The sequence below is a fragment of the Serinus canaria genome, chromosome 2 (genome assembly GCF_022539315.1).
Source record: "Serinus canaria isolate serCan28SL12 chromosome 2, serCan2020, whole genome shotgun sequence".
NCBI lineage: Eukaryota > Metazoa > Chordata > Aves > Passeriformes > Fringillidae > Serinus > Serinus canaria.
In genome coordinates, this window is record NC_066315.1 from 30,143,356 (window position 1) to 30,169,213 (window position 25,858).

At 38.9% G+C, this 25,858-nt stretch overlaps 1 protein-coding gene across 2 annotated transcripts in view; it reads left to right on the forward strand.

The window, feature by feature from the left end:
* The first annotated feature begins 1,553 nt into the window (after positions 1 to 1,553).
* HDAC9 (histone deacetylase 9) overlaps positions 1,554 to 25,858 on the forward strand; it is a 270,346-nt gene continuing 246,041 nt past the window's right edge. For both annotated transcript variants that reach the window (XM_050971717.1, XM_050971723.1), the window contains exon 1: positions 1,554 to 1,799. The gene's annotated coding sequence lies outside the window, so the exon portion shown is untranslated. The remainder of the gene's footprint in view (positions 1,800 to 25,858) is intronic.

Below are 25,858 nucleotides of genomic sequence, written 5' to 3' on the forward strand. Positions count from 1 at the left end.
AATATAGCATGAGAATGGTGACTAGTCTTTTAAAACCTAATTATAATGCTGATGCTTCCTTTGAGTAGGCAGAGAGCAAGTGTATATAATGAAACAAAAGTTATGGATCAGCTTGAAGTGCATTGATCTGTCAAGGAAACAGTGCTGTGTGATTTCATTAGCCAGCCTGGACTTGGATCTGTCACATGGCACTCCATGACTTAACATCCAGCAATACCACTGAAACTGACTCCCAAACTAAAACACAAACCAAAACAAACTAATGAGATTCCTCTCCAAGCTGAAACATACTCAGACACAGTTCTGTTTCTAGTTTTGAGAAGTGAGATTTATTTTGGGGGTCACAAAAAACACTGCTTACCACACTTGAGTTTTAAACTGCTTTATTCCTTGAGAAATAAATTACATTCAGGCCCAAATTCCAAATCTGTTTTTAGCAGCTTTACCTTTTTTCTAACTTAACTAGCTCTTCACCAGTCTTGGAAACAACAATTTGAAACATTTGTTTCAGAAAAGCACATATGAAAGCAATACAATCCAGAAAGAATAAATACAATCAATCTAAAAAAAAAAAAAATCAATTAAAATGCAGCCTGAAACATGAAACTTCCAAAGACTTTAGGTAGAAGACAGCTTTACACAGATTTTTTTTTTTCTTCCTTTGATTGCTGAGATACCCAAGAACTAAACTCCTAATCTTTCCCTGGAAGGGGAGGAATAAAAGGTGACACTTTCTCTCCTGAGTAATGAAAAAAACTAGCAAAAAATTTAGATTAGAAATAAATGTGGCTAAGAGAGATTCCATTGACCGAAGTTCAAAAAAAGCACTATAAAGCTGCATAAAGCAATATAAAGCTGAATTAGGAAAAGAGAATTCTGGAGACTCTTGATCGCTACCAAATAGACTGAGTGAGTATTCAGAAAGGTGGGCATCCTCTAGTTAAAGATACTAAGCAATATTGAGACTGATAAGAAGACCATGAGAGGAAGGCGGCACTAGAGAAATGTGCAGTCATCCCGGGCTGTGACAGGGATCAGAATCACATTCACAGCCTGTAACACCTCCTCTCTCCCTGCGCCGAAAGCCGGGACGCGGTGGAAGCAGCGCGGTGCCGTCCCAGACGCGTGTCCCCGCTGCCGGCGCCGTCCCTGGGCTGGCAGGACAGGCAGGTGCGTTCTCCGCCCCGAGGGCTGGCAGGGGCCACCAGCGGGAAAGGGTGCCGTGCAATAACCCCGGGCTCCTCCGCCAGCCGGTCCCTCGTCGGGCCCGGACAGCCGCAGCCCCTGGGGCTCCGAGCCCGGAGCGCCTCCCGGGGCGCGCTCTGCCCCGAGCCCGCCCGGCGCTGTCCCCGGCGGCGGCGCTGCGAGGCCCGGCCCGCTCGGCCCCCAGCGGCCGCGGCGGGGAGCGCTGCAGCCCGGCCGCCTCCCCGCCTCCCCCCGCGCCGCGCCGAGCCGAGCGAGCCGCTATTTTTAGCAAATCCTCCCCGCGTCGCCACGGGCGGCGATCGCAGCGCGCAGCCCCGCGCCAGCTGCCGCCGCCGCCCCGCCCGCCCGCCGCGCACGGCACAGGCTCGCCCCGCCGGCGCGATGGCCACCTAATCGCCACCTAATCGTCACCTAATCGCCACCTCGTCGCTACCTAGTCGCCACCTCATCGCCGCCGCGGCCGCCGCGGCCGCAACTTTTCCTCCCCGCGCAGCGCCGCTCCTTCCCCCGTCGCTCCGGTGGAAGATGGCAGTTGGGGGAAGCACTGGAAGTTGCAGCCCGCGAGCGAAGAGATAAGGCGGAGGAGCGGGAAGGTGAGTGGCACCGGCCGGCTGCCCCTCTGCTCTGCTCCGCTCCACCCCGCCAGGCTCCGGCGGGCAGCGAGTGCGGGGCCGGCCGGTCCCGCCGCCCGGACGTTGTCCTCGACCAGCCGGGGCGGTATTTTTGGGACCTTCGGGGAGGTTTCGGGAAGTTGCACCGTGTAAGAGCTGGCAAGGTGGCGGGGGAGGGAGGACACAACCGCCCCTGGCAAGTTTTACTTCGCGGGAGGGTGAGATGAAGAGCAGTTTCCCGAGCGCTTGCCCTGCAGGGCGGGTGGTGCTTTTCTGGGTCCGAGGGGATCCTCTGCGACCTCCGCGTCCTGCGGGGCCGTGGCCGAGTCGCGGGTGCCGGCCGGAGAACGGCTGCTGAAGCTCAGCGGGCGGTGCCAGCTCCCCGCGGTCGGCTGGGACCGGGGAGCTCCGGAGGGCGCCGGGGGAGCTGCCCCGTGGTGGCCGAACAGGTGGGAGACGCCGGGGTGCGCCCTCCTCGGGCACCGCCGCCGGGCTGGTGTCGGACTGCCCGGAGCAGGCGGCAGCCGGAGGGCGGGTGCGTCCTGTTCCCGTCCCGTTCCCGTCCCGTTCCCGTCCCGTTCCCGTCCCGTCCTGTCCCGCTCCGTTCCCATGCCGGGTGGGTGGCCAGAATTTTGTATGATTGTATTTACGGTGCCAAAGCGGTGTGTGCATCCCGGCCGGCAGCTTCCAGGTTGGCAGCGCAGGGCATGAGGAAGTAGTTTCCAGCAAAGGTACAGTTGTTTTGACTCCTCTAAAATGTCTGAGTTTTGATATGAAATGGAACATAATAGCAATCAGTAATCATTCATGCTTATCACTCTTATAGAAAAAACACAGGTTTTACTTCTAATGCACAAAATGCATATTCATCTTTTAATGTCTACCCCAAGCCCACTGCAGTTTATATTTTTAAGTGCTCTGATGAGGTCTAAACCCACTGTTAAACATGAGGATTTAAGTGTAGACAAACATTTAAAACAAGCTGATCTTTGAAGAAGAAATGATGAGGTGGATTGTGGGGACCTTTTGACATATGAAGATGCATGAATGTGCATTTTTGGTGCAAAAGTTGTTGAGATTTAGTCACAAACAGCACAGAACAAGCGCTGACACAGAAACTGAGGAATTTTAAACATTTGTCTTTCAACATTGTCAGCTTTAGTTCCTTGACATTTTGTTTTCTGTGACAGAAGAATAGTTTTGTGACAGTTATTCAGGATTTAATTTGCAAGCTCACAAAGGCCTGTAGCTTTGATGAGAACTCATGAAAAAAAGAGAAAGGTATTTCACATTTAGGTTTTTCAAATGTCCTGTCCTACTCGAATGTTTTGTCCTACTCCAATCTTCTCTCCCCACACACATAGCTCTGCAACAGCATCCCTGTATCTTTTGAAGTTATTTTGTTGCTTAGTGTCTCTAAATTTTCTCTCATGTCCAATACATTTCTGTATCAGTGGCCCCAGCTCATATGTGGTTTGTACCAGGAACACCTACTTTGTTCAGAAAGAGATGCCAGCTTGTTCTCTGTCATAACACCAGAGCAGTCTTGGAAGGAAATTCCATCCCTTCATACACTTAAGTTGCATTGTTATTTGTGTAAAATAGCTATGTCTCAACTCTATAGAACTTTCCACCATGAATGATGCAAATAATACACTATTTTAAGACTTCTTTTTCATTGTCATGGCAAAGATGTTTATTTCCAAAACACTGGAAATAAACATGTCATGGCTCCAGAGAAAAGCTGCAGTCAGTGATGTTTGTGTACTACTGGTGCAAGTTTCTTCATATAAATATTGAAATAGCTGTTTTTTTAACAAAAATGTAATTTTCAGCTCAGAATTCCAAAAATTAGAAAAACATGCCATTATGCTTGGTGAACAACTTGATGCAAACACAGCACCATAGTTAAGCCTACCCAAAGCACTGGTCTCAGTGTCAAATTCCTCTGTAAGTCTGTGTAAATGTGTAATACACCCAAATGTTTTGAATCTGTCTTTAAAATGTTAGTTTTGAAAACAGTAGTGTTTGGTTTTCCATTGAATTGCTTTTCCACAAATGAAGCTTGGTCTACATGACTAAATGGGAACAGTAATTTGTAAGCTGCTGTGTATCTTCAGTTCACCAGCATCTTCCTGCTCCCAGAGCAGTTTAAAAACAAAAGCGAAATAGTGTCTTCACTGCTGGAAGTCAGTACATGCTTCATTTAGAGCTGTTGTTCCTATTAGAATTTATTTCTGTGGAAAAAAAGAAAATGTAATACTATAATTAAGTGGCATATGTATTTTCTAATTTCTTGATAAAAATAACATTAAAAAGAGATTCAGTTATAAAAATTATATACTTTCTAAAAAGCATGTAAGCTGGAAAATAACTCTCAGTTCTTCATCTCACTGCCTGAAATAGCCCCATAGAATTTGTTGTTAGAAATATTACTTGCATACTGAAAATATGTATCAAATTTAAGTTTACCTGTCCTGAAAATTGTATGAAACCTGGTGTGAATGGCCATGAATACTGATGGTACCTAAATGTAGTTACAGCAGTTAGTTCCTTAGCATTCAGCTAATGGTTAGTAGGCAAAATGTAGCTTTGAAAGCAATCAAATCCTGTTGTGAATGAACAACTATAACCAATGAAAAATGACAAAAGAGTTGGGATGTAGTCTAATCATCTCCAAATTGGTAAATTAAGCACATATTTACCAGAGTGTTTGTAATATTGTTGGTTTATACTCACCAGTATTCAGACTAGCTAATTTAAAGCTACTTGGGGTATGTGTGTTGAAACTGCAATAGAAAGTATTGTGGCTTGCAGCATACTCATAGCTGAACCATTGAGCTGAGAGAGCTTAGTGCATCACAGGAGAGAGGCTTTTTCCCTTTTACAAAAGATTTACAATTCTGGGCCTGATTTGTTGAGGATTGTATGCTGTGTCTTATAAGCATGCTGTTTACTCGACCTTTCCATGTAAATTCAAATTAAAGGAATGAGTATTCATCAGAATTTTCCAGTCTCCTCAAAAGTAAGAAAATGTTAAGTTGCTGCAATTAAGTAGAAGGTATGTAATACATCTGTTGAGTTACATTAAAGATAGCTCTCATGTAAAGACAGAACATTGGGCTGTTCTATGATAAAACATATTTGTCGTGCTTCAAAGCTTCAGTAATGATTTCCAGATAAATAGGCAGAGAATGTTGCATTGCTGAATCATTTAGTGTTATATTGTTTGTTGAAACTGACAGATGAGTAAGGCAATTTAGGCTAACATTACTTGATGAAATCACCTTTCATTTTCTTCTCTTGGTTTTGAATTTTTAAAATTAAGATGATCACAAACGACCAAAGAATTTTTTTTCCTCACCCAATGTAACTTGTAATGAATGTGTTATGCTGTGAACATCAGTGTGTGCTGGGCAAGACTGTGCTAGTGTTGGATTTATTGTTACAACTTTAATAAATTACAAAGTTTATTTGTGCTGCTAATCTATAGATTCATCTTCAAGCAGTTAAAAAAATTACAGTAAAATAGTGCTTAACTACTGCTCAAAAATGTTGCAATAATTTGAGGCCAGCTTAGATCTTTCCTGTGAAGATATACCCATACTTCTCCATACTTCTCCATACTTCTCCATTTTTGTACAATATATATTTGTATAACTTTCTCCCAAAGCAGTTGGTCAATGAAAAAAGTTAGCATGAGGTCAAAAAAAAAAAAAAAAATTGGACAAATTCCTAGATAAAAAAGAAGAAAAAAACCCAAACAAACAAAACAACCAAAGGCTAGAAAGCAGATATTATGCTTCTGAATCAGAATGTCCCTAACCAGCAAATATTCTGGAGGCTTCAGAGTATTTCAAGAAGGTACCATTCACATGGTTGCCATGCACTTCCTCACTTTTCCTTATCATTTGCTGTTGGGCATCTGGGGAAAAGGTGTTGGATTCTGAACAGGTCTTTGGTTTGGTTAGATTTTACTGTTCATGCATTCTTACCCAGTCAAGGTTGACAAGGTGATATGAAACTTAGATGTTCCTTTATGGGGAAAAGTGATTGAAAACTTTTGTTACACAACATTCATGCAGATGTTTACTTGAATTATTTAGCATTAACTCAATGTATGATGTTGATTTGTCATGGAGGAGTAATAGGAAGCAAATATTTATTCTTTTTTTCCAGTAATTTATTGTTAATGATATTTTTCAATATAATGTTAGCATTGGTCATTCACAAATCATGATACATTGTTGAAGTTTGTTTATGATATGTAGCAACTATTAGGATAGTTTGTTTTAAATCTATTGCACAACTGTAAACTATTTTTGTTTAAGAAAATGAAATGCTTTTCAGTGAAGGTAGTGGTAGCTACCTTCACTGAAAAAGACATACTGTAAGGAATCATCTTCTTACCAGCCAGAAGTGCTGGTAAGAAGATGATTCCTTACAGTATGTCTTTTATTCGTCCCCAGTTCTTCAGTTTGAAGATGATGGATTCTATATCTCTTAATTTGATTTCTGCTCTGAGATGCTCAGTCTTGTAGCTCATTTCTGTTCAAGATACAGAGTGGTCCTTCTCTAGAATGGATGACTCTTGGGGTTTTATTCAGATTTGAGTCTGGTTTTCTGGTTTAGTCTGATCATGCATGAGTCTCTACTGCCATGTTCACTGAGTCCAGCTTTTGTTTCCATGCTCTATTAACCTGCAAGAGAGGCAAAGACCTCGTCTAAAGAGTATTTTGGAAAGGTGATATACAGTGCACAAGAGAAACTGGCAGCCCTGAAGGATGCCAATCTTATGTGCATACAAGGTATGTGAACGCTTGAGCCTGAACTTATTCATAAAGGAAGTGGTGCTGCACAATGCCTTTGGTGTCTCAGCCTTTTACAGTGCTAAGGATCTTCCACTTGCAGCTGCCTTTCCATTGCACCTTTCACCAAAGCTTCTAGAACAGTGTTTGCCTTCCTGTCTTCATGTTCTTGGTCTCATACTGTTATTCTCCTGGCCTTGTACCTCCATACTGGGCTATTACTGTTGTGTTACGGAGGTGACTGACACTGCTGTAAGAGTCCAGCCCTTTCACCCTTTCACCCTTACACCAGCTTTTTCTTGCACAGTTTTTTGCAGCTTTTAGTCTGCATTAGGAGGAAGACAAGTGTTTGCCCAGCATTCCCCAATAAAAACTAGTTAGTTTGCAACACCAGCCTCTGATCAAAAACTACTTCCTTTGGGACTAATTGCATCATGGGGGGGGGGGGGAGCAGGCATTAGGGAATTTGAACAGATCATGGGGAAATTTATGTGGTTTCTGTGGGAAAAGTAGTATGGAGAGGACACCTGGGAGAGGATGCTTAATGGGGAAGCCCTGGCAGTTCTCTTCTTGACTAGCCACTCGAGCTTTACCTCTCCCCTTTTCTTTTACTCCCTTTGCTTTTTCAGTTACCTTTCCCCTTTTTTAATGTTTTTGTCTCACTCCCTGCCTTCCTTTTCCCCTAAAGAAACTTTTATTGTTGGCTTTGATGCTTGTCACCAGCTATAAACTCTGCAAGTAAATCAGGAAGGGACATAGAGATGTTTATATACTTGCAAGGAGTAGTTTAGGTAAATGTGTGAATAGATTGGTACATGGTCGATTTAAACCTATGTAAATAGAAATTGTCTGATAACTTTCCTCATTTTACTTCTTGGTCAAAGAGAAGTCATACATCTGCTGAGTATTTATTTAATCAGCCTGAATTTATTCTTCTGGTTTATTTTCATGGGAGAATATCTCTATTCCACCAGATATCTCTGTTTCTTTCTCTGTATCCTTTTTAGTTTGAATTTAGACTTTTTCAGCAAATGTGAACAGAATAACAGTCTATGCCCACAGATATCTCTCAATTGTGTTGTCCAAAGGTCATAATACTCCATCTCCTTTTTTGAAAAGCTTCAGTGATGTGTCCTAGGTTGTATTAAGCTCAATCTGAAAATTTAATTTCCTGTTACTTTTTGTAATGCTCGTGATTACACTAAATCACAGAAGCTGGAAGGGACCTGTTGGTCAAAATAGAGTCAACATAGAATTTAGACTGTGTTGTTTAGAGGTTAGTTCAATTCTAACCTTGGAGCCTGGAAAAGCTGCAAGGAAAGCAATTCCACCACTTCTCTGAACAATCATACCCAATAATTAGTTATGCTGATAGCACTTTTTCTTCTTTATGTGGAGTAATAACTTCCCAGTTCCAATTCATGAGTATTTTGTCTCACTTTTGTGCCTTGCATGCCTGTGAAGAGCCTGGCTCCATCTTTTTGGCAAAGCTCCTCCTAGGCACTGATAGGCTGCTGTTAGGTTGCTGCTAAGGCTGCCTCATCTTCAGGATGAACAGGTCCAGCTCTCTCAGCTTTCAACAGGGCAAGTCCTCCAGCCCTTTCCTGCTTTGACAGGCTCTGGAGGAAGCTTTATTCAGGAAGTTTCATTTGGAACACCAAGACCAACACTGATGTTCACAACATGTTCTCATATTTCAGATAAGGTCTAGTGCTTGAGTAAACTGGAAACATGAAACTTCATCTTGATAAATCTTCCAAATAGTGAATAGCACCAAATTCTAGCAATCCAGGATTGAGACTTTAGGCAGAGCTTTATTGTCCTGTAACCATAAAATTAATTCAAGTTATTGTACACTTATTGCAGCTTACATGAAAACAAAGTTAATTTGATATTTCTTCTCAGGAAAGTTCTGGAAGCATGTTATTTTGGAGTAGGGAAAAAATGTGATATGGAATTTTATTTTAAAACACTTTCTATGCCTTATTATATTTCCTTTGTAGAAGCATATGAAGAAAATTATATCACACAGACATTTTGTATGTCTAGGCATTTAATTATACAAAATTCTGATTACTCAAGTTTTTGAGTAAATACTTAACATTAAGTCTCCAGGGTACCTAACTATTGAACTCAACCTTGCTTTGACAAGAGGTGGGTGAACTGCAGGCAAGAATGCAAGATTTCCAAGGAAAACATTTAACTAATTCAAAATAGGAAATAAGCAGCATGCACACAGTAACTATTTGGTGCATAAAATGTGTAAATTACTCATTTGTTTCATAGATAGCTCTTCAGTTGTCCATATATAGGTTGAAACTAATGGAATGTGTGAACATTATAAAATACATATGGTTGCCATTCCAATCTTTTGTGTTTCCCCTTTTGACAGTCAATAAAATCAACATTGATTTAAAAGTCATACTATTAGTTAAGCAGATTTTTGATATTTCTTTTGGAGTTGAAGATGTTTTAGTTGGGATATAAATAATTACTCTACATATTCTCTGAAAACATATTATAAATTGAAAGATCAGTGAGTTGAAATGGAAAATAATTTTCAATGCCTGAAACACATCATAGTCCTCTAATGTGGTTTAGGTTTGCTCTCCTCAATTCCATAATCAGCACCAGGGATCTAGCTGGAGGTTGCCATAGGATTCTTTTTGGCCTCAGTGTACTCAGTTTTCCTTCCATAAAAGTCAGAGCAATTAGGAAGCAGCAGGGCACTGAAGTTGAACCTCATCCAGAGGAACAGAGTAAAGACATTGTCAAGATGCAATCCTGTGGCAATCAGGACCACAGCCTACGAGAGTGAATGGAGTGAATAGCGGGGAATCCAAGCCAAGGTATGAATCAGAGAAAGGTATTTCCATTTGTAAATTACATTTGTAGTTTTAATTTATGGGTACCCACTGCAGCACCAGCCATGCAGTTCCCTTCCTCTTGCATGTGTACATTCCATGCCTGAAGGTGGACAGTCTGCACAGAACACCAAGTACTGTTGAGCAGAGTTGTAACAAAGATAAGTAAAATCTTTACAGGGGTTCTAGCTCTCCTATTTCAAACATTAGTTTCTTGTGAAGAAATGTGAATGAAGAAACCACCTAAGAGAATATTCAGCTGCTCTCAGTATATCCAGGTTGCTTACTCAGAGTCTCTTGGAAGACTGTGAAGCGTTTATATTTGTTCTCTGCCATCACATACACCTTGTCTTCCACTCCATCTGGCTACATGCTTTCACCCCCCTCCAGAAATAGAAATTCTGTTATGAAAATGTAGTTAAATGTAGTTAAGTATTGCTACCTTTTGAACAGTTGGAGCAAGAGTTCAAGGCTTCCTTTTGACTGGAAAGTGAAGTTAGTAAGTGCATATTTTGGTGCAGAGGCCTTCTTCAGAAACTAGTGAAAAAAGGGACAGGTTTAATATCATTAATGGGTGTATAACCCTAGGTTTTTGTAGCATTTTAGTGAGACAGATGTGACTGGATCAGTCTCAGCCTGTTAATGTGATGAGACTTCCTTCAGGACTTCTGAGAGCTCGTCAACCATTCTTCTTCCTTGTATTAATGCATGTCATTTATACTGATCCAGATTATGAAGAAAATGCAGATTTCAAAAGAAGGTGAAAGGAAATGACATCTTCTAAAAATTTGCTGAGGATGACACTAATATTAACAGTATTAGGACCTTGATTGAAGAGGTCAAGGATTTTGCTTGTCTGTGAGGAGCTTTGCAATTGACTATAATGAAATCAGGATGTCACCTTTGCAAGTGAAATTTTCCCCGCTTTGATGGGCTGTTTTTTGTTGTTGAAACAGATCAGATTAAGAGGAGAGCTTGTGAAAGCCCTGTTCAAGGTTGAGATCTGCTGAAGACATGCATGGAAGACTGTAGTATACTCATTTCCTTCCCAGACAGAACAGAAATGGCACGGAGCATGGAATCCGCGACTGGAGTGAGCAGCAGTGGATTGTTCTTTGATTCTTTAGCACAAACCATAGGAGCTGACTCAATTCAGACAGGCACTCAGAGAAGTGGAGGAGCTAGAAAAGTGTATAAAAGAGAATTCCTGATTATTCTTTGCTGCCATCTTTTCCAAATTACCTTTAAATAAATTTAGCAGATTTTGGCATGCACACTGGGTACGTTTTCCCTACATCAAACTGTCTGCATGCTTCTATTCCCTCCATCACTAGTTTTCCTTAGTGATGCCTAAATATAAGTTTGTAGCTTCTTCAGTGTGCTCTGATTACATGCAAACAGAGCGTGCTGGTATGCGTAGGAGATTTTTCTGGGCGTCTGGCAAATGAAATTGTTTTTCTTTAGGCCACAGAGTAGCAACTGAGCTGCTTCCACAATTTCACTGCAATTTTTATGGGGAGTCTGTATACAATGCCTGTGAGAAATCTGGAAGGATTTTGTTGGATTGACTTTGTAGTGACAAATTGACTGGCATTTCTGACACAGCCTCACATGTACTTATCCTCAGAATGGCCATCCATACTTTTGAAGAGAGTTGCTGGGATGTTGGCTGCCTGTGGAGTCTGTATGCATCTTTTTTCCTCACTCTTTTTATTTCTGTAGAGTGTTTGTATTGCTGTTTTTGTAAAAAGAGACTGAGCTGGGAGAGACAGCAGGAGACACAACTGAGAGTCTTTTTCAGCTGACATTTGGACCATAATTTAGGTTTTATGCATAGAAACGTCAGCTCAAAAGACACTTCTGTGTAGATAATGAAGCAACATAATAAATCCATTTTCATGTTAAGACAAAAAATATATGGATTTTTTCAGTGATTTCAGTCTAAATATTTCACGAGAGAGAATTTAAAAAAGCATATTTTTTTTGTATTAAAGGCCATAAATATAATCAAAACAAATTAAAAGTAAGCCACATTTAAAAAAGGTTTTAAATTCTGCTTGCTTACTCTGATTAAGGATGATTATCTTGCATAAAACTGATTAACTATGTGATATGTAACCTAAAGTAGTTTTCTTAAAATATCATAGGATTGCCTCATCTTTAGGTTGCCATTGCTGTGTTATGTATATGGTCATTTTATATTCCTCACCTCTATGAAAAATAACACTATTATAATAACACTGCTCCAAGTATGTTGAAATCAATATGATTAAAATGCCAACATCTGTCATTTATGGTATGTGAATGAGAATAGTCAAATCCAGAGTGAATGGGAAATACATAGATAGGCAAGGCCAGAACTGGGGTCTAATATATGGATCATTTTTTGTTCATAATTGGGTTTTTAGTCCGACATCCTAGCAGGATGTAGACTATGTGCTAAGCAGACATAAAGCAAAGCAAAGACAATTATTTTTCACCCTTAAAGCAGTTACTGTACACCGGTGCAATGATCCGTCAGATTTTTGTATGCAGGCTGTTATCCTCTTGTCTAGAGACTTTTCCCAGTAATATTGCTGCTTCTGTTAGGTAAAGGAATAATTAACTATACTGATCTTAACTGAACTGTTATTGCTGACACAAATCAAAGGAAAAAAAGGGGAAAATCTGACTTGCGTCAGGTTGAAAATGTGTATTGGCTCAGTCTAATTATACTGAATTAAATCTAATTGCATATCATCATCCAGGCCCCAGAATTTTAATAGTAATTGAATTCTTGAAAAATTATAAAGGTGATGTAAAAAATAATGTAAATTCCCTGGTACTTTCTCCATAAAATTGAAATTTCTGGAAAAAACAAATACTGTATAAGAAAATAACCATTTTGGTGGGGAAGTTTTTGTCAGAAACCAGTAATTAAATATGGGTGATTAGCATAAATAAAAAATAAACCTCAAGGTTTTTCACCTGTTTTACTTTATTATCTATTTCAATAATTTATTATATTATACTGAATTAGAGAAGTTTCATCATTTGTTATGAAAGAAGGTAGTACTAACAATATTTCTGTTTTCAATGATTACTACTACAGCTTAATTCTCTCCTTTTACCCTAGTATAGAATAGTGCTGGCTGTGGCATTTCTAGAAGTAGAAATGTAGATACAGCTTTTATGTAGTAAATAGCTGAAGAAACAATCCTCTCTGAATGAGGATTTCACTTGGTTCTGCCCATTTTGCAGCTGGTTATTGTTTAAAGTGAAAGTAATGCAGTAATGCCCATTGTAGTTGGTACTTGAAACCAGTTATGTTTCATTCTGCGTCAGTCATTAAAACCAGTGCTTCTAAAAGAAATATAGGATAAGTTAAGCAAAAAAAAAAAAAAAAACAAACCCTTTTTTTCAATTTGCAATAGATGAGGAGACTCTTAAGCTTAGTAACTGCAATGTTATTCAATGCTGTGGTTCTCATCTCCTAATAGTAATAAATTGGAATTCTGTTATTTCAGTTTACAGTGATTTTTCTTTTGCAATGCATCTGAAAAATAATAGAAGCTTTGCCTATTTTTTAACAGTTCTGCAAAAAATAGGAGGAGAGATAAAAATTGCATGTGAGATAAAGCTAGTGAAATAATGTTTTAAATGGAAGTATTTCTGAGAAGCAAATGGAAGCTTTGGAGTTGGATATAAAGGCTAACACAGACAGATTAGGCAAGTTCATCTTGGCTGATGGCAGCTAGAATCACTGTCTCTAATAGAGAATTACCACTGGAGAGCAGTGGGAAGTGAATATGCAATCAAAGAACTCTCTATCTCCATCCTGCCTGTCATACCAACACCTTTGGTACCATAGAAGAAAACATCCCATTCACATAGCTGTGAGATGTATCACGAGTGAGAAAAATACTGTAAGATCTAATAGAGAGTCTCAAAGTGAAAAATAAAAAAAGGTCACATTTTTGTTATTTGAATACCCATATGCCAACTGTGCTGGAAATGTATACACTATACAGACTTGAATAATTTATGCTTGCATAGACAATTGCATCAAATAACAGCAAAGCCTGAATGTTTCATGCTTTTTTTGAAGGCCCACTCTATTTTGGTGCTGAGCTCCTGATTGGAAGGAATCATCTTTCATGTTCCAATGGAAATAAATCAGTTTCAGTATTATAATAGAGTTTGTTCACTCTTGAGTGCATAATTCCTGGAACAAGAAAGCATCAACAGGAGAGCCCTCCAGTCTGTGTAAGGTTATAAAATCTGCCATTTTGTTATAGAATGGGGTGTGTTTTCCCTTTTTTTCTTATTACTGGCCCACAGAAGGTAATTGCAGATTTTGTGTATAAGCCTGGGGGACAGTTTGGATAACTGAACTGAATAATTGAAGTAAAGAAGCTGAAAGAAAGAAGGCACATTCAACACTTCACTTTTTGGAATAGTGAATTAGAGAAGCTGTGCTCTTATAGAACCAATAAGAGAGACCTAAACTCTTCATTCTTCTCTACAATAATTTCAATCTGCTGTTTCAGCAGCATGATTCATGCAGAAAGAATGTTTGCTTCTTATTCAGATTCCAGTAACCCTCTAGTTACTCTGTCCAGTGGGCATAAATTCTATTTAGGTAAAGTGGAGTACTGTGGCTGTGTTTAAGAAATAGAATGCTGTGCATGATTGTTCATAAAGACTGGAATTCATTTTCCTGCATGGAGTAATGTTAGATACCACTTTAAAATTATGAATCTGAGTTTATCTGTGGGGAAATTGCTCTTGATTGTAGCACCAAGTAGGAACTTGTGCACAACTTTATATCCTCCAGATGCTCAGGCTTACATCCCAAGTTATGATTGCTTCCTGTAGGCTCATCAAGATGGCCAAGCATTTTCAAACGTGCAAGGTGCTGGCTATATTGTCCTACAATCCAATTAATTTTCTACTTATTTTCTTTCTTTTTCTGTGCCCAGAGAACACAGCTGGCTGTTACATTGGCCTGGTGACCGTGAAGCCATGGGTAATCACAATGGTATTACCCATACACAATAAGGGGACAACACTGAGCCAATATTGAAACAGTCTGTGCTGGTATGAGACCTTGCAATGCATGATGGTGCTTCCTTTCCTGAGTATGGATGTTCTTCCTTACATTTTTTTCCCACAGCTTTTTCCCACTCCCTGTGGCAGCCTGAGTTCCAGGCATTCTCACAGCTCTGAACAGGAAGTCCTCTACCAACCACAGACAGCCAGCATGGACAAGTCTTAGCTTAATTTTTTTTTCCTTTTGCTGGCCCAATGCAGAAATTTGGATTACAGGCCTCTTAGTGATTCAGAATCAAGAGGGGCAAAGGCAGAAGGAAAAAAGAAAAAAAGCTCTTCTTTTCATGAGACAATTCCTGCTATGCTCGGCACCCAAACCACAAAATCCTGCTGGATAAGTGGATTCTTCCCAGGTGCAAAACATGCACCAACCACCATTCACCCTGCAACTTCTAGTGCTTCTTGTGTAATTTTTATGGAATTCTAGTTACAGGGCAGGTGAATGTGTTTTTGTAGCCAACCTTTGCTGGCAGGAAGGAGATGACAACCAAAGAAACCTTGTCTTGACAGACTGAAAACTGTGAAGCTTGAGCAGCACCCTGCCATTGCTCAGCATGCAAGGGATTACTAACTCACAGCACACAATTCTGGACCAGACAAGTATAAAACTTGGAGACAATGAGAGGCACGAGTGTCTTCTCAAGCGCCTTCCACACTTGGCGCTCCATCCTTCACCTTTAATTGGTGAGGGATGCTTAAACAGCATTAGTATGTGCTCCTAGCATGGGCAGTCAGCAGTCTTGGCCAGGTCCTGCCCATGTTACACATTCAGAACCTGTAGGGAAGACATTCTGTGCTGTTCTTGTGAGCCAGCAAAGGCCTCCTGATGATAAAGGAAAGCTCCTTATCTCTCCTGAGGAAGACACCCTAGAGACGTGAGGAAGGAGAGAAAGTTGGAAGATACAGACTCTAGTTGGCTCACAGAAGGACATGGCTCCTTGATCATCCACTGAGAACTTTTTTCCTCTCTTATAACCAACAGGCACTGAATGTGTATGTTAAGTGAATGTAAATATCCTTTTAAATCTTGTTCCTTGAAGTTTTTTTTTTTCTAGAAAGTTGTCTTTTAAGTGATACGTCTTTCTTTTCAAATTGAATATTTGAGAAGTTAGGGGAACACAAAGTATTTGACAAGTGCTATGGAAGGTCTCACATCCATGAGAACATCAGTGAAGGACTGTTAAAATCACTGTGCTTCTCTGTAGCTCCAAGGGGGTGGACACTGCTGTCTTGAAGAGATCACTTCTTTTCTTTGTTCAGAGTTATCATAACAAGTAATCCTTTTTCCTGTGGCATTTATGGGTCCCTTCTGTCAGCTCTCATTTAGATTTGATACACCATCAAATGCTGATATGCAGGTTATATGAAAAATGACCATAATTTAGCCACTAAAAATGGCAGAGATAAGTGACAGCACAAAGCTTTCTGGATGTAAGTCAGACCTATGCATCTAAATAATTTAAGACTCTTCGTAACAGTTTTCTTAGTTTTATGAGAGAAAATTCAACCTACAGTTGCTAGGAAATTAACTGTAAGCATATAACCAGATTAAAAAAAGTGCTGCTTTACGTCTTTCCTCCAAGTGGACTTCTAATTTTCTGGATGAATGCTTTTTCCAAATACAACTTTTGTCTTTTAAATTCCTCCTTCTAACTACCTGTTTCAGAAAGTATCTTTCTCCCAAGCAATTTCTCCTTTGTGCTGTGTCCCTTCTGGAATGAATTGTAATAGAACTCATGCTGTGGTCACAGTTCCCTAGAGCAATTTCCACAGCATTTTGCCTTTATATCACAGTTATTTCTCTGATGAGTTGTTGCATCAAGCTGGATTACTTTTTCAGTATTTGTGGCTTAAATACTCACTGAGATTTCACTTTTCTTCTTGGGTGCTCCACAAAGCCACGAAGACTCTTTTTTTGTTTTTTATTATTCCCCTTGTCATTAGTAGACCCAGTATTTTCTGTAAAACTCTTTTGATATTTGCAGTTTTGAATACTGCACCTTTTTCACTTGATTTATAAAATGGTAAGGTTTAGGGTTGGAAGGGATCTTAAAGATCATCTGTTCCAACCCTCCTGCCATGGGTGATGGCTCCTTCCACTAGACTGGGTTACTTGACCCCCATCCAGCCTGGCCTTGAACACTTCCCAGGGTTGGGGTATCCACAGCTTCTCTGGGCAACCTGCTCCAGTGCCTCACCACCCTCACAAAAAGTTTCTTCCTAAAATCTAATGTAAACCTCTGCTCTTTCAGTTTGAACCCATTTCCTCCTGTCCTGTTACTAGAGGTTCTTGGGAAAAGTCCCTCTCTAACTTTCTCATAGACTCCCTTCAGGCACTAGAAGGACACAGTTAGGTTACCCTGAAGCCTATTCTTCTCCAGGCTGAACAATCTAGGACATGCCTTCTGATACCTTGAGTTTTAGCTTTCATATATTTCAGATTCTGTGCTGCCTAGGGGTATAGCTCTGAGCTTCATGTTAAGTATTTGTAAGCTCTCTTCACAGGCCAGGTAGACAAAACAATCCTTTTCCAGCTTGAGACCAAGGACAACCCTTATGAGCTTCTGGCCAGAAGGTATAAACAACAGGGAACTGAAGAAGAGAAAACAAGGAGGATGGGACTTTATAGCCTAAAGCTATAATTGGACAATTATCTCCAATAAGCAAATGGACCAAAACTTATGAAAGTGTGAGACCTCATGACTGGTCATCCATTTTGTGACCATTTTGGGTCCATCTTGGGTGTAGCCCTGGCCAGGCTCTTGCACTGCTACTGCCCAAGGTGTGTCCGTCCTTTGAGGCCTTTTAATAAATATCGACTTTATTCTCTTATCTCTGTCTAGTCTCTGTTCCAGGTCAGCCTCTCAAGGCGTCGCTTCCATCCTTCCAATCATCTTCTTGGGCCTCCTCCAGACTTATTCCAACAGATCAATGTCCTCCCTGTGCTGAGCATCCCAGAACTGAATGCAGAATTTCAGGTGGGATCTCCTGAGAGTGAAATAAAGGGGCAGAATCACCTCCACTGACCTGCTGGCAATGCTTCTTTGGATTGATTTCACAGGCTTTTAAACTGAACTCCCTTCTTTCTAAGGTGCATGTCATACCTGTTAAAAATCAAATTAATGTTGTTGAAAGCGACAGTCTCAATATTCAAGTATGCTTAAAACATCACTTCCACTTTTGCTAAATAAAAATTAAGCTGTAATTTATTAAAGCATGTAGTGAAAAGCATCTTGTGGAAAGGATTAAATATGCTATTACAATACATACATGCAATGTTTTTGAGTACAATGTATTTGTTTGTATGTACAGAACTTAATATCTTCTCTGCACAATTTGTTCATGTATTTTCACATTTATTTTAAATGCTCACATAGATGGAAGGTGTCATATACCTAGCACCAGCAAATGGTATGCAGTAAGCAAGTTATAGTAAGTAACTAAATTTCTTATATACTGTGAGTTGATGTTACCAAAATTAAATGGCATATAGGAATATACTCTGAAATTTGATTCTTTAAAATTTCAGCTTCATAATTTAAGAGCTCAGTCCTGCTCAGCATACATTGAAGTAACACAAAGACAAACTACAGGCTGGTGCCTTTCAAAGTACCTGTGGCAGATACTAGACTTCAGCTCTCTGTAGAACTGTACCTGCCTACATTTAAAGATGCCTACTCTGATTTTGATCTTTTCCTGTCAGCTTGATTATAGTGGTATTCTTTGAAGACTTACTCAGTGATTTCAGCTTTTTAAAATATAGAGAGATTAAATGCATTTTCTCTTATAATCTAAGTAGAAAGTGAGTGCTCAAAGCAAAGATTGCACTGTTTGAGAACTTTATCTGTTTGTTCTCTTCAACAGGTCTTTGTAGTTTGAAAAATGATGACACATCTAGATGGAAAGCTCTTCAATTTACTTATTGAATTTCAGTTTACTTTTATGCTTTTTAGTTTAAGTGACAAATGTGACTTGTGTGAGATGAAGTCCTTTCAATATTCCTGTGTTTTGGCAACAGTGGAAGTACAGTAGTCAATGAAAAAATGCCATAGGTTGGGCAAGGCAAATCTTAATGTTTGGTGATAGCAATGGGCTAAATTGAAGTGAGAGGATTTTTAAAAATCAGAATAACACATCTGGGTAACACATCTAAAGGGGACCATCTTAGTTGTATTATTAGCAAATAAATAGATGGAAGGATATCTGGAAATATTTTAGAAGAAAAGAATTATGTGAATATACAGATTTACCCCTTTTTCCATAGATGCACACAGGCTGACATTGATAACAGGCAAAAAGTTATCATGGTTGAAGCAGATTAGAGAAGCCCACGTAGAAAGTGGTGCTGGATGAATGCCTGGGACACTCAACAGTTTGGATACATATAATCTATGAATGGAAATGTGCCAGGAAAGAGGAATTAGAAAAAGTTGTAAAGCGTGACCTGAGGAACAAAATTATTAAAATTAATTGAATGCATAACACTGAAGTTCTTTCTCATTTTGAGAAAGCGGAGCTGTAGCTATAAATGTCACTTTTTCAGGATGAAGTTTTTACTCTGCCCAGAAATAATAAAATAGGAAACAGTAATAGTATGTATTTTTAATCAAAGCACCTCCTGTAGTCTGTAATGCGCTTTCTTTGGCAGATGCTGGCATTTAATTGTGACTTCTGTGCCTAAACAAAGGTAGCAAAAACATCTTCATTCCAAGGAAAAGGTGTCTTTCTCGCTGACAGTACTAGCAGATATTCCTGACTTGAAAAAGGTCAAGAAATCCTATCATTTTTCTTTCTGAACATCATGCCTAATTTCCTTGCTATATGCAGTACATCATGAAAAAAAGCCCATGTTTTTGGAATCTTATCAGTATCAGGAGGAAAGAGAAAAAGAACTTCTTCCTAGGTCTTGGAGCATTGACTGGTGGGTTTTGGTGGTTTTTTTTTTTTTTTTTTTGACTGCATCTGAAAATCTTTTTTTTTTTTTTGTTAAGGTAAGAATAAAAAATTTGAACCTTTGAAAGAGGTGATAAATACTGCTACTTTTTTTTATTGTCTAACATTTGAACTGGGTCAATAAAATGTTATTAAATGGAAGCAGAAGGACACTTCTATAGATTTCAGCAGAACTGAATTTTTATTATTACATTAATAAATATATTTGGCACTTTTCTCCTGCTGAAATGGAAGTATTTGCTATCTTGCTTTATTTCAACTTTTCAAACTACATGGAACTGAGAGTTCTTTGATTTGCCTACTTCATGAGGTACCTTGCAGCTCTTTTTTTATTTTTTTTTTTACCCTTTCCCCTTGCCCCAAGCTGATGCTTTCAAGCTTACATTTATTTCTGAATGGAAGTTCTGCTTTTCTGTAAAGCATTCTAACTTTATCTTACTGCTTCTTTTCCTTGTCTCTCTATCATAGTAATTGGCTATTTTAGCTGAAGGCATGTCTTGGGGTAAAGTTCAGTTCCTTACATCATCTTCTGGCAGCCTAGCAAATTCTCTTAACCTTTTCCATGTCCTATTCTGTCTCCTGGTCTGTTTCTCAGCTTCTGGACAATTCTTTCTTGACTGGCTGTAACTGAACCTTTTTACCTGGCTCTAGGAAACTGATATTCTTCCTACCTCTACTAAAAAAGAGGGGTTGAATGCATAGCATGATAGTTTTATAAGGCTTTGTCAGTTATAGTGGGAGAGAAGCTTTTTTTTTGTTTTCCTAGGCATTAAAAAAACTCCCCAAACTTTGCAAGGTGATTAAACTGAACAGTATTCATGGACTAGTGCAATGCATGTGCTGCATAGCTGCAGCATCTGTATAGCTTTTTTTTAGCCCTGAAAAGTGAAAAGGCTGTGTGCTGTTCACTTTCATCTGGATAGGTTCAGTTGTGTGCTTATGGAATTTCTTGTAACAGTGCAGAAAAACAATAAACTACTGATAAGGCTTTTCTTTGCTTCACATTAGTAGCTGTTTCATCAATATTTAGGTGTTTTTTCAATACTAAATCTCAAGCCAACATCTATAACAACTTCAGATTTTTAGTGGAAGCATCAACTTGTCTTTTTGCATACTCAAAAATGTATGTAAATGTGAGCTTGAAACCACTGAATGGTTTTGGTTGGAAGTGGACCTTGAAGATCATCTGGTTCCAACACCTGTGACATGGGCAGTGACATCTTTCAAAAGATCAGGTTGCTCAAAGCCCCATCCAGCCTGAATTTAATGATGGGGCATCCATAAACCCCCTGGACCACCTCTTCCAGCATCTCATTACCCTCATCATAAAGAATTTCTTACTTCTGTCCAATCTACTCTCTTTCAGTTTCAAACCATTGCCCATGTCCTGGTAAAGAGGTACATGTCTTGGTAAAAAGCTTTTCTGATTATTCTTGTAAGTCTCCCTTATATTTACTGAAGGCCTACAGTAAAGTTTATCTTAATTTTCTTGTATGTGATATCAATTCTGTGAAGCCAATTCTTCATTTTACTGGAAGTCAGGTTGTGAACTAGTGCTGAAATAGCTGAATGTTCAGTTTTCTCTCTGTAGGCAAGCAGAAGGTAACTTTTCATTATTATTTTGGTTGCAATTTAACTACATCACTAATTTTATTATAATTGATCTAATAAGCAGAAAAATGTTCAGTCACAAATGCTGGATGTTGCTTCCTAGTCTTACTCAATGTTTTGCTAGTCTAGAGATCCTGAAAATAAAGCTACATTTGCCTGGTTGCTGTTTTTGGAGCCTGAAATGACCTGAGATTTGGCTCAGGCAAAATTTGAGTGGGTTTTGAAAGGAGGTGACGTGACTGCCCTCATTTTTTGGGAAACCTCATCCGGTTTTATACAGGCTATTTTAGCCACAAGTTTATGGTTAGGGATTTTTATGTTCATAAGGAAAGTGGCTTCTTCCAGCTGTGGGACAGTGGAGTTGTTCTATATTTACTTGCTTTAAGCTCAAATTTTATATTGCCAATAAAGTGTAGTTGAACAAAGAGCTTTCTTATTGTGAATGACTGTGCCTTCTTCTGTCTTTATTAAATAAATAGTTTTAATTATCTAGTAAGTAATTAGGTTAGGCATTTTTTACTTGGCACAGTAGAATTTTTTTTTTGTTGTTTTGCTTTATTTCAAATTGTGTTAGGTTTTACTTTGCATAGCTCTGTTTAGGCAGATCTAACCATGAGGATGTTCATGTGTCCGAAAGTCAAGAGAAATTTAATTGCCATGCTATTAAAGTTTAAAAATAAAATAAAAATTACAATTGTATCTTTATACTGAGTAAAAACCCCCTTGGTTATGCTGGAAAATATTTCAATGGGATGTTTATTTACCAGTCTGTGGTATGGCATGTGTAATGTCCTCAAGCCTAATGATGCAGCTTGTGTTGAAATTGTTTCTAGTTGAATTTTCAATATGGTTGGTGTTGCAACAACAACAACAACAAATTAGGTATCTGCAGTAAGGGGTCTGCAGCAGGAAGTATGTAGCTGTATGAGCAGTCATGGACTGTGGACAGGTTGTTGGGACTCTGCCAGTAAAAATAACATAAAATCTTTTCCTGTTTGCGTATCTGGACTTAATTGCTAAAAGGATTTGGCAGCAAATCCAAATGTAACAATATAATTTTAATTATATTCTCTTATGCTTCTTGTTGTGGGAAAAAACTAGGGCTGCTTTCATTAACGTCTTTTTTACTATGGAAATGTGGTTACCAAAGTGACTTTTACTTGAATGGGAGGTGACAGTTTGCTTGGATACATATGGGCTTTGTGTACAGAAAAAAGAGTGAAAGTTGTATTTCTCTCAGTTTAAAACTTGAATTTTCCAAAAAGTGCACTGCTAAATTCTATACTGAATATCTTGTAAGTTCCTAAACCCCTTTTCCTTTCTGGTGTACTCACAAGCACTGTACATGACTTTTCTCTTAATTTCAATGCATTCAGAATGTGCTAATACTTGTACTTAGAATGACAATCTATAACTCTGCTTTTGGTGGGAATTTTTATTTTGTTGGTGGTGTTCTTGTTTTTTGTTTTTTTTTTTTTTTTCCTTACTGCTGGAAGATCCCTCTTGCTCAAAGTTACATAGACAACATAGAAAAGTTGCCTTTCACATTCCTTACCCCAGCCATGTGCTGGAAGCCCAGTTCTGTTCCACTTCCCCCATTTATTGTGTCCCTTCCTGCCTCCCTGCCTTTGCTAAACCATCTGTGCACTTCCCTTGAGTCCCGAAGGCTTAAGAAATGTCCTATTTTGTTTGACATTAGTTTTGCTTATATTAGTTTGACAAGTGATGGTTGGACTTACAATTGCTTCTGCAACCTTAAAATATTTTTTTTAAGGATGACATATTTGTCTTTTGGTTTCAAATTCTATTGGCCTCTTAATTTTATGCAGCAGTAGTTAAAAACATTGCATTATCTAAAGTTTGTGGTTAACATGGTAGATTTGGATAAGTCACAGATTCCTTGATAAGACAGGGATGAATACTCATTTTTTTGTGTAAAAAAAATAGCTGTTGCTATTCTTCTACCTATTTCAAAGGTAGCAGCAAGAGAGAAGGTTTCATAAAAGGATGAAATGAATTCTGTGATTCTGTTTGACTGGTTGACATCTGCATCTTCTCCAAGCTGAACAAACCAACTGACCTCAGCTGGTCTCACAAGGCAAGGCTTACAAAGTCTTGCCCTCGAGGCCTTTCACCATCTTGGTTCCCTCCTCTAGACACATTCTAATGCCTTGATGTCCTTCTTACACTGAGGTATTAAACCAGCACAGAGTGCTTGAGGTGGCTTCACACCAGTGCAGAGCAGAGTGGGACAGTCACATCAATGAGCTGGTGATGATGTGCTCGATGCTCCCCAGGAACATTTTGGCTACCAGGATATATCCCATTGACTTATATTCCACCTGCTGTTAACTGGGACCCTCAGATCTCATTCCTGGCTGTTCACAAATGCAACCTCTTCCATGGACATTCAGAATCCTGATGTTGAAAGAATAGGAAGAAAAATAACCAAGCTTTTAACGTATTTAAACATCTTAATATGTTTCCTTCATTTGTGATGGCAGCTGCAATGTTCTGTGTTGCAAGTCTTTGCCAAAACCATGGAGTTTTAATTCCAACTGTTTTCATCCAGTCAGGGTTAATGAGAAAGCATTGAGTCATCCTTAGACCTGGTTTTGCTTGTTGTGCTTTTGTTTTCACTGAAATCAAGTGCAGGGGTTTTTTGTATGGGCATAGAAATTGTTTTGGGTTTTTTGCTTTGTTGTTTATGTGTATTTTCTTGGGTTTTTTCTTTTTGTTTTCCTCCCCCAAGTAGTCAAGAAACCTGGTGATTTTATCTTGCCGTGATTTGTCTTGAGGTCTTGAAATCTGTGATTCAAAAGTGAATTTGAGTGTTGAAAGAAGAAGCCCCCACAGATGAAAATTGTTTGATTGTGCATGAGTACTTTCCACAGTTGTAATCCTACCAAGAAGGGAACCTGAGTCAGTGGATAAAAAGTCCATTATTTTTGTATGTATGTAGCTAGATGAAAAAGTGCAGATACAGAATTCATTTTATTAAATTGGGAGATTTAGCTGTAGCTTGTTTTAGGCGTAAATTTCAAATTTGTTTGTTTTAACTGATAGTGATATTTATGCCTGATATTTACAAAGGTGTAAGCTTCCTTGTAATTAGGCATAGGTGCAAAAAATTTTGCATTAAAATTCACTGCAAGTATATGTATATCCATATATCTGATGGGGACAAAACCACAGATGGTTGATTCTATGTGTGTTGAGTCTTAATTTATTTACTCAGTCCTCAGACGCTGAGCAAGAGTGGACAAGAGCTTGGTCAGAATGTGGATTGTGTTGGACTTTTTCCCTCCTCCTGCACAAGACTTACTTTCCATGAGCTTCATGAATGTCATTAACTTTTCCTGTTGTTTTGTCCTACTGCTGCTACTAAATGACAATACACACCTGCAGCAGAGGTCAGAATTTTCTCAAAAGTTCTCATTTATGAGTTGAATTCATCACCCAGATGCATTAAGAAATCTCTTGCATTGCTGTCAAGTTCCAGTAGGAAAAATGTACTATAATATTAATTTATAAGTTATTAAAGATATAGTTTATTTTTTTCCTAGTGACATTGGTGAAATCACAGAAAACAAATTGAACATGAAAAGAATTTTTGGTCTTCAACCTGTGATCCAATTTAATTGCCTGATTCAAGGAGTCTCTTTTCTTGGTTTGTATTCCACTGTTGAAAATGCCAAAGTATTAATCAAACTTCCATCTATTATTAGGTCTCTGCTGAATCATACTCTTAAAACATGTCAGTCTAGAATTAATCCTTGTCTTGTGAAAACAAATAAGGCTCTACAGTAAAGAAATCTATTGTCAAAGGACATTCAGTGTAAATGTTCCTCAAAGCATCAGCTGCAGTGAAAGGTTTATTTTCCTGAAAGACAAGTTTTACAACATTTGTTACTTATCAAACACTTCAAATAACTATTGCAGCAATTAAAGACTCTGTGATAATAGTTCTTTAGAATTGGAAAAACAAAATTGAAGTCTAATGTATCTAGAAGCTAGTGTAGAAAAAACTTGTCAAATCTTTGATAAATTTCAATGACAGCAAAAAGTTGTTTTTCTTGTGGGGTAAGTTTTCATAAAATAATTCAGCTTTATATTCTTTGGCCATCTATACACTTTTCCTGAAGAAAATTTGACTGAAGCTTCTTCTTTAATGAACAGAAAACTACTTGGCTCTTTAGCAACAGAAGCTTAAGGAAACTTGATGATTATAAAGACAAAAATCATTTTGCTGCTAAGCAGATAAACCCACTTTTCTGTCACAGATTTAAATGGAAAATTTTGACTCATCTCACTTACTCTTAATGCATGAAATAACATTGGACATCAAACATCTCATGTAATGAATCACAACTATGAAAAACTTACATGGAGAGGTTGCTTCCACTTCCTTCTAAGCTTGTTGACAGCTTCTGTGTACCTATGGACCTTCTCCTGCATCGATTCTTATTAATGGGGTTTTATCCCTTTGTAAAAATCTTAAAGATATCAGTCTTCACTCATCTCTGTGCTTGGTGCCTGCACTACACCCTGTTTCCCTCTGTCCTGTTTGCCAGGTCTTTGCAGGAGGAATTCCTTTAAGTGCTGCATAAACATTGAATGATTTTGAATGACAGTGATGGTGTTCTCACATGGGGTGTCTGTGTGCCACATAGTGGAAGTAGCTGACTAATTCCTGTAGGTGATTGCCATGATT